This window comes from Pseudopodoces humilis, chromosome 1 (assembly GCF_049639895.1).
Source record: "Pseudopodoces humilis isolate 2021_Gansu_Grassland_sample_001 chromosome 1, ASM4963989v1, whole genome shotgun sequence".
Classification (NCBI taxonomy): Eukaryota; Metazoa; Chordata; class Aves; order Passeriformes; family Paridae; genus Pseudopodoces; species Pseudopodoces humilis.
This window is the reverse complement of record NC_142200.1, coordinates 2,476,227-2,489,362: the sequence shown is the minus strand read 5'-3', so window position 1 is coordinate 2,489,362 and position 13,136 is coordinate 2,476,227. Positions and strand designations below refer to the sequence as shown.

General features: G+C 41.0%; 1 protein-coding gene across 15 annotated transcripts in view; it reads right to left on the bottom strand.

Annotated features, from left to right (window-relative positions):
• The window catches only part of TSNARE1 (t-SNARE domain containing 1), a 455,536-nt gene that overhangs the window by 343,725 nt on the left and 98,675 nt on the right, over positions 1-13,136 (bottom strand). The gene's annotated exons all lie outside the window — the stretch shown is intronic.

Below are 13,136 nucleotides of genomic sequence, written 5' to 3'. Positions count from 1 at the left end.
ACACAGGAAAGAGAGGGACAGCAAATCAAACAGAATACCCAGCATTTCACCCCAAAAGGAAGGCTGGCTTTTTCAGGCAAGAAGAGGAATTTGCAGCGTGTTCCAGCAGTGAAAGCCCCCAGCCGTGGGCAGGGAACCCCTCCTGCCTTCCTCAGCCCCCCTGATGCAAACACCAAGGAAGAGAAATGCTGCCAGGAGCTTTCTACTGCAGACAGGCACTGCCACTGTCTAGGGTGATGCTGAAATGCTGGCCTTGTCCTCACCCCCTCTCTCTCAGTTCTGAGGACATCTCAAACATGCCTGGAAGAAGTAAAACAGAGAAATTAAAAAAAAAAAAAAAAAAAAAAAAAAGTGATGGGGAAATGGGCCAAAAAGGGCAGGATGTTCAATCAGAAACTAAAGAGTTGGAGAGAATCAGCAAGACAAGCAGCCCTCCTCCCATCAACTGGACATCATTAAAATAAAATAAAATAAAATAAAATAAAATAAAATAAAATAAAATAAAATAAAATAAAATAAAATAAAATAAAATAAAATAAAATAAAATAAAATAAAATAAAATAAAATAAAATCAAGCTGTATTCTTACCAAGTCAAATCTGAGTGAATGGAGGGAAAAAGAAGCATTGATGTAAGACACACTAACAAGTTAATTAACATCTCTCATCTTGTGAGAGCAGAGGGTGCCAGGTATTCCCTAAATACAAAGTGGCCCATCCTCCTGATTTCCAGGAATTTCAATCTCCCAAAAGGAAGCTCTTGTTTGCCAGAGTGGTTATTTTCTTATTGTTCATAAACATGAACTTTTTCTCCCTGTCAGGATGCAAATATGGCCTGGTTTCTCCTTCACTAATGAGCAATAAATGTGAAAACCCCACAGAGAACAAAAAAAAAAATTGAAAAATCACTGAAAATACTCAAATTCTGTTAACAGTTCCAAAATTTAAAAGTATGAATTAACAGCACTTTGTTTGAGCAGTAAGACTATAAAAGGAGAGGTATGAAATGACAATGTGACTGAAACCTCCAAATTACATTTCCAAAAACACACACACACACTGCACATCCATTCCCCCAGGTATGCACATCCTGTGTATTTTTAGTGAATTTTATTGTTATTAGATCCTGGCTTGGAATTATCTGTGTATTGTTCAAAGTCCCAGCCATCTGGCTACAGTCTGGCTGCTAAAGCACTTCAGGAAAAGCAGCAGACATCTCTTCTTTCCTCACCTGCTTAACTCCTGCAGTACCTGAAATAAATCTAAAAAAAATTATTACTACAGGATTGCAAAAAAGGGTTTTTTTTGTTGCATTTTGTCATAAGCCCAAGTTCTTTGCAAACTGTGTTTTACAGCAAACCCTCTTTCTTTTACACCATCTTGCAGAAGTGAAAATAATAATAAAAAAGAACTCGGAGCAACGAGTGGGAGAAAGTGACACAGAAATCTTATTTTGCTCAGCCCATCACTTTGGTTGCCTCCACACGGGTATTAAAGTACAGGAGGTCTGAAATTTCCAGACTCACAGGACTTTTTTTTCCCCTCAAAACCTCTTTTTTTTAGGGGAGAATGGGATGGTTCCCAGTGGTTTTGCTTCCACACAGCTTCATATGCCACAGACCTGTTTTAACATGTCCAAATTCAAGTCAAGTGCTATTCCCAGCCCCAAAAGATGGATTTATGACTTTAAAAATCTTCAGAGGGATTTATGACTTTGGAAAACCTTCTTTACATAACTTTGCCCCTCTACTTTGCCAGCTGTATCCCTGTTTCCATTTCTGTGTCTCTGTTAGGAGAGGAGAAGGAATAGAGAACATTGTATTTTATGCAGCATGGCTGTGATCAGCTCTTCATTCTTCTGCTCTCCACTAAGGGCCTGAGAAAAGTGTTCAGAGAAGAAAAATAAAATAAAATTCCCCACCTAAGCAAATAATGCTCTGTGCATTCACATGTATGGAATATTCTTTGTCTCTCTGAGAATCCACTCCCAAATCTCTGGCTGAAGATGTCAAAGCAAGGAACAGCCAAACACACGGAAGTATCCATGGAAAATATTCCACCTTAGCACATTGCTGGGCACTAAGGGATTTAGGAGCAATCAGGTTTGACTGCTTGTAAAAAAAAATAAAAAAAAAATAAAAAAAACACATTGGTTTCAAGAGATCCTTAAAAACCTTCCAGAGCAGAAAAGGGGCCTTGGATATCCACTCCCACACCCACAGCTGCATCATCAGGTGTGATCTCTGAGGTCTGACATTGATGAGATTCTGAAAATAGGACATAAGCTATAAAAAAGCCCACTGGGAGTATTTTAATCCTGATCCTGTATCTCTCAAGAATCTGCTGCCTACCAACTGAAGCTTGATTTCCACTAAAAATATTGGCTTTAAAAGGAATTAAAGAATTTTTAACGTACTTAGGATGTGTTCATATAGAAAAAATAATAGTATCATCATCCCATTGCAGCCCTCAGCAGCCAGGAAAAAAAGGATGAGAAACACAGAGATAACGCCAAAACGTGTTTCCAGCTCAGGATCAGGAAAAAATGGGAAATTGGCTTTTAGAAACACCTACACAACCACTTGTACATCTCAGAACCTCTCTAAGCTGCTTCTTCCACCCCAGCACAACCCCCTGCAGCACCAGCCCCTTCAGCCACACCAACAGCCCCTGAACTGCTCATGAATCCCAGACATTGGTATCCGACTGTAACAGAGAAATTGAGGGAAGATCTGCAACACATACATCCTAACATCCAATTTAAAATCCTTCCTCACTCCTAAATGCTTTCCATCCACACTAATTCACCCTAATCCCCAATCTACCTGCTTACATCTGTCGAGTCCTTCCCCACTGTTGATCTTTAATCCCTGCCCACTTCTAGCTGCCAGTGTCAGTCTCCAAGCCAACGTCACCTGGAAGAAGAGATATTCAGAAATAATATTTCTGGACTGACAGCATGGATAAAAGCTTTATTCCTTTTTTATTATTATTATTATTATTTTTCTCTTCATTCAAATTCTGTTTGTGTCACAGGTATTTGGGTCAGCTGTGTCTATTCCTCCTTTACGTACAGAAGTGAGATTTGTGAATGTTCTGTAAATAAATACATCCTTAGAGGAGGGCTGCAGAACAGAAATCCACAACTGTGTTGTCCTAGGGTGACATTATGGTGCTTGTATCCCAAATCATCTGTTTACACTGGATATTTTTCTGCACCTTTAAGACTGGCTCCGAGAGCGAAGGGGGAAGAAAAGGAGCAAGCTCTGCTTTGCTTTACACCCACAAAAAGAACTCACTCTCTCTCTCCAATCCACAAAAAGACTTTCTGCATTTGCCATCTCTTCAAAACAGAAAAAAAAATTAATTGTTTAATATTATTAATTATTTTTATGCTTGTGAATACTCTGCTTATTAAATAAACAGGTTTTCCACTTTTCTCTAAAGAAGTCTTTGTCTCCTGAACAAGTGAAGGGAAAGGCCACTCAATTTTGCCCTTTAAAAAACCACCCCTTGAAAAGCTCCTTTTCAAATTTGTACCAAACCAAAATATTTTTTCAGTATCTCTATAAATCTGCATCCCCACTTTCCTGGCAGAAGGTAATGCCATAAAACTCCACCTGCATTTTCAAACAGAAAAAGGAAAATTCACTCACACACAAAGGACGCTAAATTCTTTTATTTCTAATCAATTAAGAAATTCTACATCCTTAAGAAGTTAATTAATTGGATAATAGTAAGTATAGAAGGGGAAGGAAACAAGAAAACAGGGAAGTTAAGAGATTTGCACCTGGCTGCACTACGGAGTAGTGACAGAGGTGACCAAGACATGGATATGCTCTCCAAAAGATCAAAGACTTGGTAAGCTACAAGCTGCATTCATGCACAGAGAATTTGCTAGTTTATCCATTATTATTTTTAATATCAATATTATTATTACAAATAATATATTAACATCTCAAACATGCAGAGTTCCATCTCACTCAGCATGTCCTGCAGCACCCACTGTCCATATCACAACAGCACAGGCAACAGAGACATTTTTCCTTCCTAAACCTTTATCCCAGATTTTAGACTTTTTGGATTAGTTCCCTTTCACAGCCGAAACCCCAAGTGGGAATTCTACAGCAGCAGAAACCAAAAAAATAATTCTGGAACAATTCAGTTAATATCAAGCTTGGTTTGCAGCCAAAGATCAGGGTGAGGTAGCACAGTCTCACCTGGGCTAAGAATTGGAGCTGTGCCAGTGTCTGATTCACATCTGGGACAAAGTAAATTCCTGCCAGAAACTATTGTAGCTCTTCTTCCAGTGCCCAGGAATGTCCACTCCCAAATTTACTGGGGTTACTCCAGTAATAGTGGAGGAGACAGAGCATCACTGTACATGGCTATCCAAACGAGGACAGACCAGGCTGAATTCAATTTCAGCCCCATTTGGTTTCCTGATGAGCACATTAATTAAATTAAAAAAAAAAAATTAAAAAAAAAAAAAAAAATGAAAAAATGACATTTAGCAGCCCTAATAGCAATAAAAAGTGTCAGCATCTTCCCAAGCAGGAAATGCAACATGGAGTGGATAAAGCTGTGTTAGAAATGACAGTCTGTTCCTGGACACCACCTTTTCCAGTGAAGTTTGGGGATTCTTCCATTCATGTTGCAGGAAAGGAGTTGCAGAACCTCAGGAAAAATGCTGGCTGGAGTATTTAGCCTGTTTGACTGCTGATTCTGCCTCCTCTCTGGGGAGACAGCTTGATGAAACAAACTGGGATGCAGCCACCAGCCCGGATGCTGGAAATATTCCAGCAAACCTGGAACAAGCTCTGATCTGCACTACCCCTGATTTCAGAATGAAACCATCCTGGCAGCACATCTGCCTGGCACAGCAGGACACTGGGGAGCACTGGGATATGCACGTAGAGACAGCTCTGATGGAAAAACAAACAGCTGCAGAAGGGTTGCTCCATCCTCATCCTATTCCCCATGGATCCCCATTCAGCAAACATGGACAGATGTGCATACAAGGTCATGCAGCAATCCTGCTGCTCAGTTTCAGCTGTATCTTGTTTCAGGTGGACATTTTTGCAGGCACAGATCAAGAGAAACAGGCTTCAGATACTATCCAAGCATTGGGTATTGCCACGATGGAAAGAACAGGATGCAAAGCACAGGGTGGAAGCCCAGTGGTGTAAGAAATGTTGAGGAAGCTTTGCAGCAATTGTAGGAATTTTATAATAGAGCCAAGAACTCCCTTATGCCTTGTTGGAGAAGTGCTCTGCTCTCCTAACCAGAGAAGTGCTCTCGAGAAACTGAGAAAGTTTCAAAAACTGCAATTGTTTTCAATAGACAGAATTAAAGAATCTTGGAAGCATTGATTAGAAAATCACAGAAATATAGAATGGTTTAGGGAAGGGGTCTTAAAGATGATCCAGTTCCAGCCCCCTGCCATGGACAGGGACACCTTCCACTGGACTAGGTTCCTCCAAGCCCTGTCCAACCTGGCCTTAAATACTTCCAGGGATGGGGCAGCCACAGCTCCTCTGGGTAGCCTGTGCCAGGGCCTCACCACCCTCAAAGGGAAGAATTTCTTCCTCACATCTCATCTAAACCTTCCCTCTTTCAGTTTAAAATCACTGATGTGGTGTCCAGGCCTGAGCCTAAACAAGAGCTGGTCCAAAGTTTGAATGAGGCAGTAGCTGAGTTTTATTTTGTTAATAAGACTTTCTTTCCTCTGCCTCCAAGACAAAGAAAAGCTTTTGAAAAAGCAGCCAGAAAGAAAAAAAAATGTTGAGCTAAATTCATTTCAGGAGCTGAACCTAAAGCACAGGGCAGTCTTTTCTTGTTTAGGAAAATATACCCATGTGGAAAGACTTTCCAGAAGGGCAGCCCCAGGTCTGGGCACACGTTGGGAAAGTAAAGGAACCACAAGCACATTCATGGAATTACAGAATCACAGAATGGCCTGGGTTGGAAAGGACTTTAAAAAACATCTGTTTCCAAACCTCTACAATGGGCAGGGAAACTTTCCACTGGACAGTTTCCACCAGCAACATTCATTCTGTTTTTGCTTTCCCTACCAAGGCACCTCTACAACGAGCCAGCTACGGGCAGAGGATCTTCTTAAACTACTTCTAATTCCACTGTAATTGAGTGGAAAATGAAGCAAGCTGTTCTGAGCAGTTCTCATATTTAAATGCATTTCCAGCTGAAATGCCTAACGAAAGGTGAGTAGCTTTGATTTCTGATTTTCTATCAAAGACTGGGACCACCAGCATGAGTTTTACATGTTCAATTGCTTTGGATAACCGAGACTAGCAAATAAAATTGGTAAAGGAAAACAAAAAACCCCACAAAAATTTAAAAAAAAAAACACAAAAAACCCCCACAAAAACAACAAAAAACAAACAAAAAAGTTTATCTTTACCCTATTTTTATCCAAGAAGTTTTTGGATTGGTTTGTTGATTTTGTTGTTTTTTGGTTTTTTATGCTAAGAAATTGTCAGCTCACCCTCACATATTTCATTAAAATACATATTTATTCCAATGGTGAGTTCTGTTTTTTCTAGTTGTATAAATAAATGCATAACCACTTACAATTCCTGAAATACTGAAATTAAAGCAAAACATTTATTATAATGTTAAAAGTGCCAGAAGGGATAGGGCAGAGGTTTTCAAAACAAACAGTTTCAAAGTCAATTTGTGTATGAAAGTTAATTCTCTTGGCAATTCCTTTTGCTATAAAACATGATGTTCATTATTCTTTAATATGTTTTCTTAAGTTTAGTCTTATTAATTCATTAAATCATTGCTAAGATGTCCAAAAACTGAATGTAAGGCAGAGAAGATCCTCTAAATCTAGTGAAAATGGACTAAGAAAAGAAATATATAACTTTTGGAAGTTTTGCACAACAGCATAGAAACAATAAGAAATAATTCTGTAGATGCCACAAGAAAGTTTTTTGGAGTTGTCTAGTGAGAGAGATCATCTTATCAGGATTTTTTTTGGTATTGTTTACATTTAGACTTTAACTTGCACTTTACTAATGACTTGTTAAATATGACACCCAAACTCCTCAACTTCTATGGGACATAAATACAAGAAAATATGATGGGATCCCAGACTTAGAAGCCAAAGTCAATCATTAAGACTCTCAGAAATGTTTTACACAACATGTGAAAAGCCACATTATTGTTTAGAGCTTTCTAAATTAGAGACAAGTCCAGAAGCTAACCTTGGAACAATATTTGTGAACCCATCTAAGCATGACAAAGAAAAAGTGCTACAGGAGGTCACATCTTCAGCCTTTTCTTCTTTGAAGCTTAGATTTGATGATCTTGGAGGTCTTTTTCAACCTTAATGATTCAGTAATTCCACACTTGACAGGACTCCATCCCAAAGGCACAGTTTGTTTAAATTACTGAATGTGATCTGGCACAGCCCTCCAGTCAGAGACTTCAGCATTTGAAAAAAAACAAACCACTCTTAATATTGCATAGCAGCTTCGAACCTCCCCTCAAAATTCAACAATTTTGTTCTTGCTTTTTTTCACTGCTTTTAACTCTTTCTAGCACCCTTTCCTGAGGACATTTAAATGTGTGATTGTGGATAGTGTTCCTCACAGTTTCCACAACCAGACCCTCTGGACAACGCCTTTCACTGCAACAACCACGGGTTTCAAATTGCCTTCAGCAAAGCATTCCAAGTACTGGAATTAATTTCAGAAGCGAATACAAAACCAAAGTAGCGCCCAGGCCCCTGCACAGCAAAAGGATTAACCACCTGCTTAGTGTTAATTAACCTCAGGGGGACTCCTTGTGTACTCAGGAGTTTGTTCTGTGCTTCAGCACTTTGCAGTCTCGAGATGTGGAGCTGGCAGTGGATTCCTTCCCACGGTGTGGCACCAGACCCGGGGCTGCAGTGAGGCCACAGGGTGGTCAGGCCACAGTGCGGGTTTGTACCCGAGCTTTGGAGTGAGTTTTGCCCAGAAAACAGAGCTTCTGCCAGCCCCATCCTGTTGGGGAGGGTGAAACAGGGAAACCTTATGAATGTGATTGTTTGGCAGAAGATTCTGAAAATATGAAGGCTAGAATCAAAGTAGAAATGAAAGCCTGCTTTGAGTCATAGGATACTGAGTACTGGTTAACCAAAGAACAATAGCCTAGCCAGCTAAAGGAGAATCCCTGTTGATAAAACAATGTCCTTATGCTGATAGAAAGTCCAAAGGTCAAGAACCAAGGACAGAACTTGTAAAGCTTTGTAGAGTCTAAAATGCAACACTGTATGTTAATATAGGGAAGTGCATAGGCTGTATGTAAATTCTTTAGTGGGTGTGTCTCATGGTGATTGGTTACTGAGAATTAGAATATTCACTATAGAAAAAGATATATTGGATTGCAACAAGGACTTTGCTCTCTTAGCTTTTCCCTCTTAACCCCTCTCTTAACCGCTCTCTCAGCTCCTCTCTCCCCCTCTCTTACCTCTTCCACTCTTTCCCTCTCTTACTCTTACCCTCTTGGTTTTTCCCCTCTTACCCCTCACTTGTCCTCCCCCTCTCTCGTAAGCCTCCCTGGTTTCCCCCTGCTCTCCCTCTGTTGCCCTTACTCCCTCCCTCCCCTTTTCCAACCTCTCCTCTCCTGTTCTCCCCGCTCTCTTTCCCCTCTCCTGGACCACGTGGATGCCGAGGCTGGTGGCGGACACGGGTCTCCCCTCTCTTTTCCCATATAATAAATTGCTTATACCTGAACAGTTTGACCCTGGAGAAGTCTCTCACCGCAAGCGAGCGTTTTTACACAGCAATACCATCCCACCAAAGGGGTCACAATGATCTGAACATCTCCCTCCCATGGAGCACACGAGCTCTGTGACTCTGCCAAACTTGGAGGCAACTAAGAACCCCATGGTGTGTTATTAAAGACAAATCACTTTCCTGAATTGCTAGAAAAAGAGGTAAATAGGATTGGAGAGGACAGAAGAGCGGTTCATCTGTAAGAAGGAGGTTTGAATTGGGTATTTGGGAAAAAAATCTTCTCTGACAGGGTTGTCAAGCCCTGGAACAGGCTGCCCAGGGACGTGGTTGAGTCACCAGCCCCGCAGGGATTTACAAGACCTGTAGATGTGGCACCTGGGGACATGGTTTAGTGGTGGATCTGGCAGTGCTGGGTTAATGGTTGGACTTGAGGATCTCAGAAGGCTTTTCCCACCTAAACAATTCCATGACAGGTCAGTGACCCTGCTGCCAGCACTGGCACATGACTTTCTAACCGAGAGCTGGTTGGTGCAGCACAGAGGCAGGTGAATGGTAGAGACAGGAGAGCAAAGAAAATTATAGACCCAATTCCAGGAAAAAAAAAAAATTAGAAAAATTCATTTAACAATTGCTAAGTATTGAAATGATAATTAGGTGATTTATACCCAGAGAACACTGCCAAGCACAACTTTCAGGGACGAATTTCATTTTGTTCAGTGACAAGATAACCAACCTTATCCAACCAGGAGAAAGACTCACATGTGATATATCTTGAGTACAACCCTGGCCAGAGTCCCACACAAAATCTTCAGGAGAAACTGAGGGGAAAATGGTCTGAATGAAGTCACAGCCAAATTAGGCACTGACCCAGCAGTCCCTTGAGCTCACCTGGAAGCAATGCACTGCTGGAATATGAAATTAACCTTACCTTTTCAGAGCTGGCATTTAACATCCAGGTTACAGTAAGGTTAATAAAAGCAGTGTTAAAAGTTTCCTGTCTTGTGGCATTTTAATCCAAGCCATTTAAATTCCCTGACCTATATGCCTCCTTGTGTAAAGCAGGTTTTGTTCATTTTCCCCAGGAAAAGATGGTTTTCGGAAGGTAGTTTGAACATGGTGGAGAGTGCAGGTTGCACACAGTAAGAATCCAGAGTTTAATTCCTACCCCTCTACCACGTTTGCTCTCTGTCTTAGACATTACTTAGACATCACATTACTTAAAAAATTAATATTTTTGAAGTCCATCTTTTCCATTTCTATGTTTAAACTTAAAAATGAAAATAAAGAAAAAAACAAAAAACAAAAAAAAACCAAACCAAAACAAACCAAAACAATGACTTTCTACTATCTGCTTTCTAGTTTATCCATGCAACATCAATGCCCAGATGAAGCCCAGAGAAGCTCCTTCAAGGAAACTGGGGAACACGAGGGTTTACAATGATTTTGGGGATCAGAATGAGGATATGAAAAGCAGATGTTGCTGTAGGAGGGTGTAATTCCCAGCTACAAAGCAGGGACGTGGCTTATGCCCCCACTTGCCTCTCCTGGCTGTCCCTCAGTGGCTGTGGGACAATCAAACCCTCAAAGTGCTCTACTCCAGGTAATCCTGGTGATCTGCTTGTGACACACCTCAGGATGCCCCATGGTTAAAGCCACAGAACATCTGAGTTCTGCTGAGCTTCTCCCTCCCCTCCTAAAACCTGCCAACATTAAAAAATAATAATAATGAAAAAAAAAAAAAAAACCCCACTTGTTTTTGTTTCCCCCAAGAAATCCTGGATATCCATCGTCAAAAATAGAGTCTGAACTAGAGTTTTCCAGCACCAAGGTGTCCAGGGCTAAAACACTGCCTTAGGACCCTCCCCAGACTCTGCAGATGGAGTTTGTGGATCTCTCTAATTAGGATGGTCAGCAACGTTAACCCTCACATGGCCTGAGGATGGGCTCTGAGTCCATCCATCATCACATCAGCCCAGAGCCAAGGGGATCACCTTCAAGTAATTAAACTTTCTCATCCTGGCAGCACATTTGGATTGAGCATGGAAGAAACAGAGCCAAGATAAACAGATGCCTAAGCACAGAGGAAACCCCCATGGCAGTATCACCCTTCATTAAACAAAACCAAACTAAAACTAAGCCCCCTCTTCTTTGCTCTCTATATTAAGGATGAAGCCCATCACCTCTACTGCTGCTGTATCTCAGGGTTGGATACTGAATATTTCAGTTGGATATTGAATACTGGACCACTGTTGGACATTTACCTTCAGGAATACCTGGTTTTATTTATTTGTTATTTACAAGGAGAGGGAGAAGTTTAAAGCATGCACAGAACATTCCCATCAAGGTCTGTCCCTGCTGAGAGCAGAGACACAAAAGCTGTTGGGAAGGCCACGCTCCTTTGTTCCAGCCACACCATGATCTAATACAAAAGGCAATTTTTTCTTAGCAAACCAGTCATCCATTGTCCAGAATCAGGAGGCAGATAATTAGTGTTGAATTACCCTCTCCTGGCACTTAATTAATGGCAATATTTGGGGATACTGTGACAAAAAGCATCCAACGTGTCCATCTTCAGTGACAAAGGGACACAGGTTCAGATGACATAGAAGAGAATCACGGAATGCCAAGCTGGAAAGGAACCTCCAGGACCATCTGATCCAACCTTTCTTGGCAAAAGCACAGCCTGGACAGGATGGTCCAGTGCTCCATCTAGATGAACTTTAAAACTGTCCAACATGCAGGAATCCACCACTTCTCTGGGGAGATTATTCTAAAGGCTGATTGTTCTCATTGCAAAACATTTTCCTCTTGTCTGAGTCCCTGATAATCTCCCTAGGAGTAACTTACACCCCACATCTTTTCCATGTGAAAAAAGAGTCTTCATCTCCTTTGTAGCCACCCTTTAAATGCTGGAACACAATGAAAAGGCCTCCCCTAAACCTTTTCTCAAGGCTGAATGAACCCACCTCTGACTGAGACACACAGTAAGGAAACTTCTCCAAGGTGCCTTGGCCAACACAAACATGTCCCTCCCCTTGAAATCTTTTCTACAGGGATGCTGAGCTAAGGGACCAACCAATTTTGGCTGCCTGGGAAAATCCACGCTGGAGGACCCTGGAGATGTGTCTATGGCAATGCCACTAGACAGGATGTGTGCAAGCCTGGACGGGAAACCAGCACTCAAGTCTAAGCCATAATCCAGAGCATCAACAGGCTCTGCTGGGCAGACAACACACCGTGGTAGTTTCAAAAAAAGTGAATTTTCTACACCAGCTCCTCTTTGCCATCCACTGCAGGCGGCTTCAGCATCACAGCTCCAACTGCCAAGCCGTGGGCAAGCTGGGCACAATAAGGGATCTCTTCAAATATTTAGAAATTTCAAGTGTCTTGAGTTATTCTGTGAATTTGCATTAAAAACAGAGGTTCTTTCATACAGCACAATAAATATTCATTTTTTTAAAATCTAAGCTACAACACACTGAGATTCATCGTTTGTCTAGTCCACATTTCAATTATCTTTTCTTACGGTTCTTTGATTGTGCCCAAGTATCCCATTCTTCCTTGCTTTTATGCCTTTAATTTTGCCTTGCAGAATAGCAAAAAAAATCACTATTTACAACTGAACAGACAACTCATACTTACTTCAATACCTTCTTCCTGTTCAAAGAAAAAAAAAAATCAAAATTAAACACAAATTTGTAAGAAGAAAGAAACCCAAGAGAAACCTCTAAACCTCTATTTATATATATATATATATATATATATATAATAAAATCCACAGAGAACTGCTATTTGTAAAACAAAAAAATGTTTCACAACACCAAATCAGGCTGTGTTAGTGAATGGCCCAGTTGAAATCAAAGGCAAGAGGAGAGAGGGGTGAGATTCTTCCCTGGTGAAAAAAGGAAAAGAGAGCCCTTTGCCATGTTACAAGGGCAGGCCAGATCCAGGAATAAATTGAAGGATAAGTTCCAGATAAAAATACTTGCTCAAAGCCAGACTAGATAAGCCCAGATGAGCCCTACAGCTGGTCTGGTCTCTGCTTAAAAAAATGACACAAAGAAAGAATTCATGGCCATTTGTAAGCCACTGTTCATGGTTTCAGCATTTCCTGAGTGAGTTTTTGATCCTGTTTGCCACATCCAAGCATGTTTCCCAGGCTCAAGAAGCTTCCACAGCAAAGTTATCTTCTAGGAAAGCAAAGCCCACTGCATTTTGTACATCTTCCCATCTACTCCCTCCATCTGCCAGCCTTAGAACAGCCATTGAGATAAACTTCTTGTAAAGGTGATGGGGATATGGGAAAAGACACAAGCCACTTTGGAGAATAATCTGTATTTCTCCTTTGGATCTCTCAAAATTCCTCCAAAACCCTCATTAGTGCTGCTCTCCCC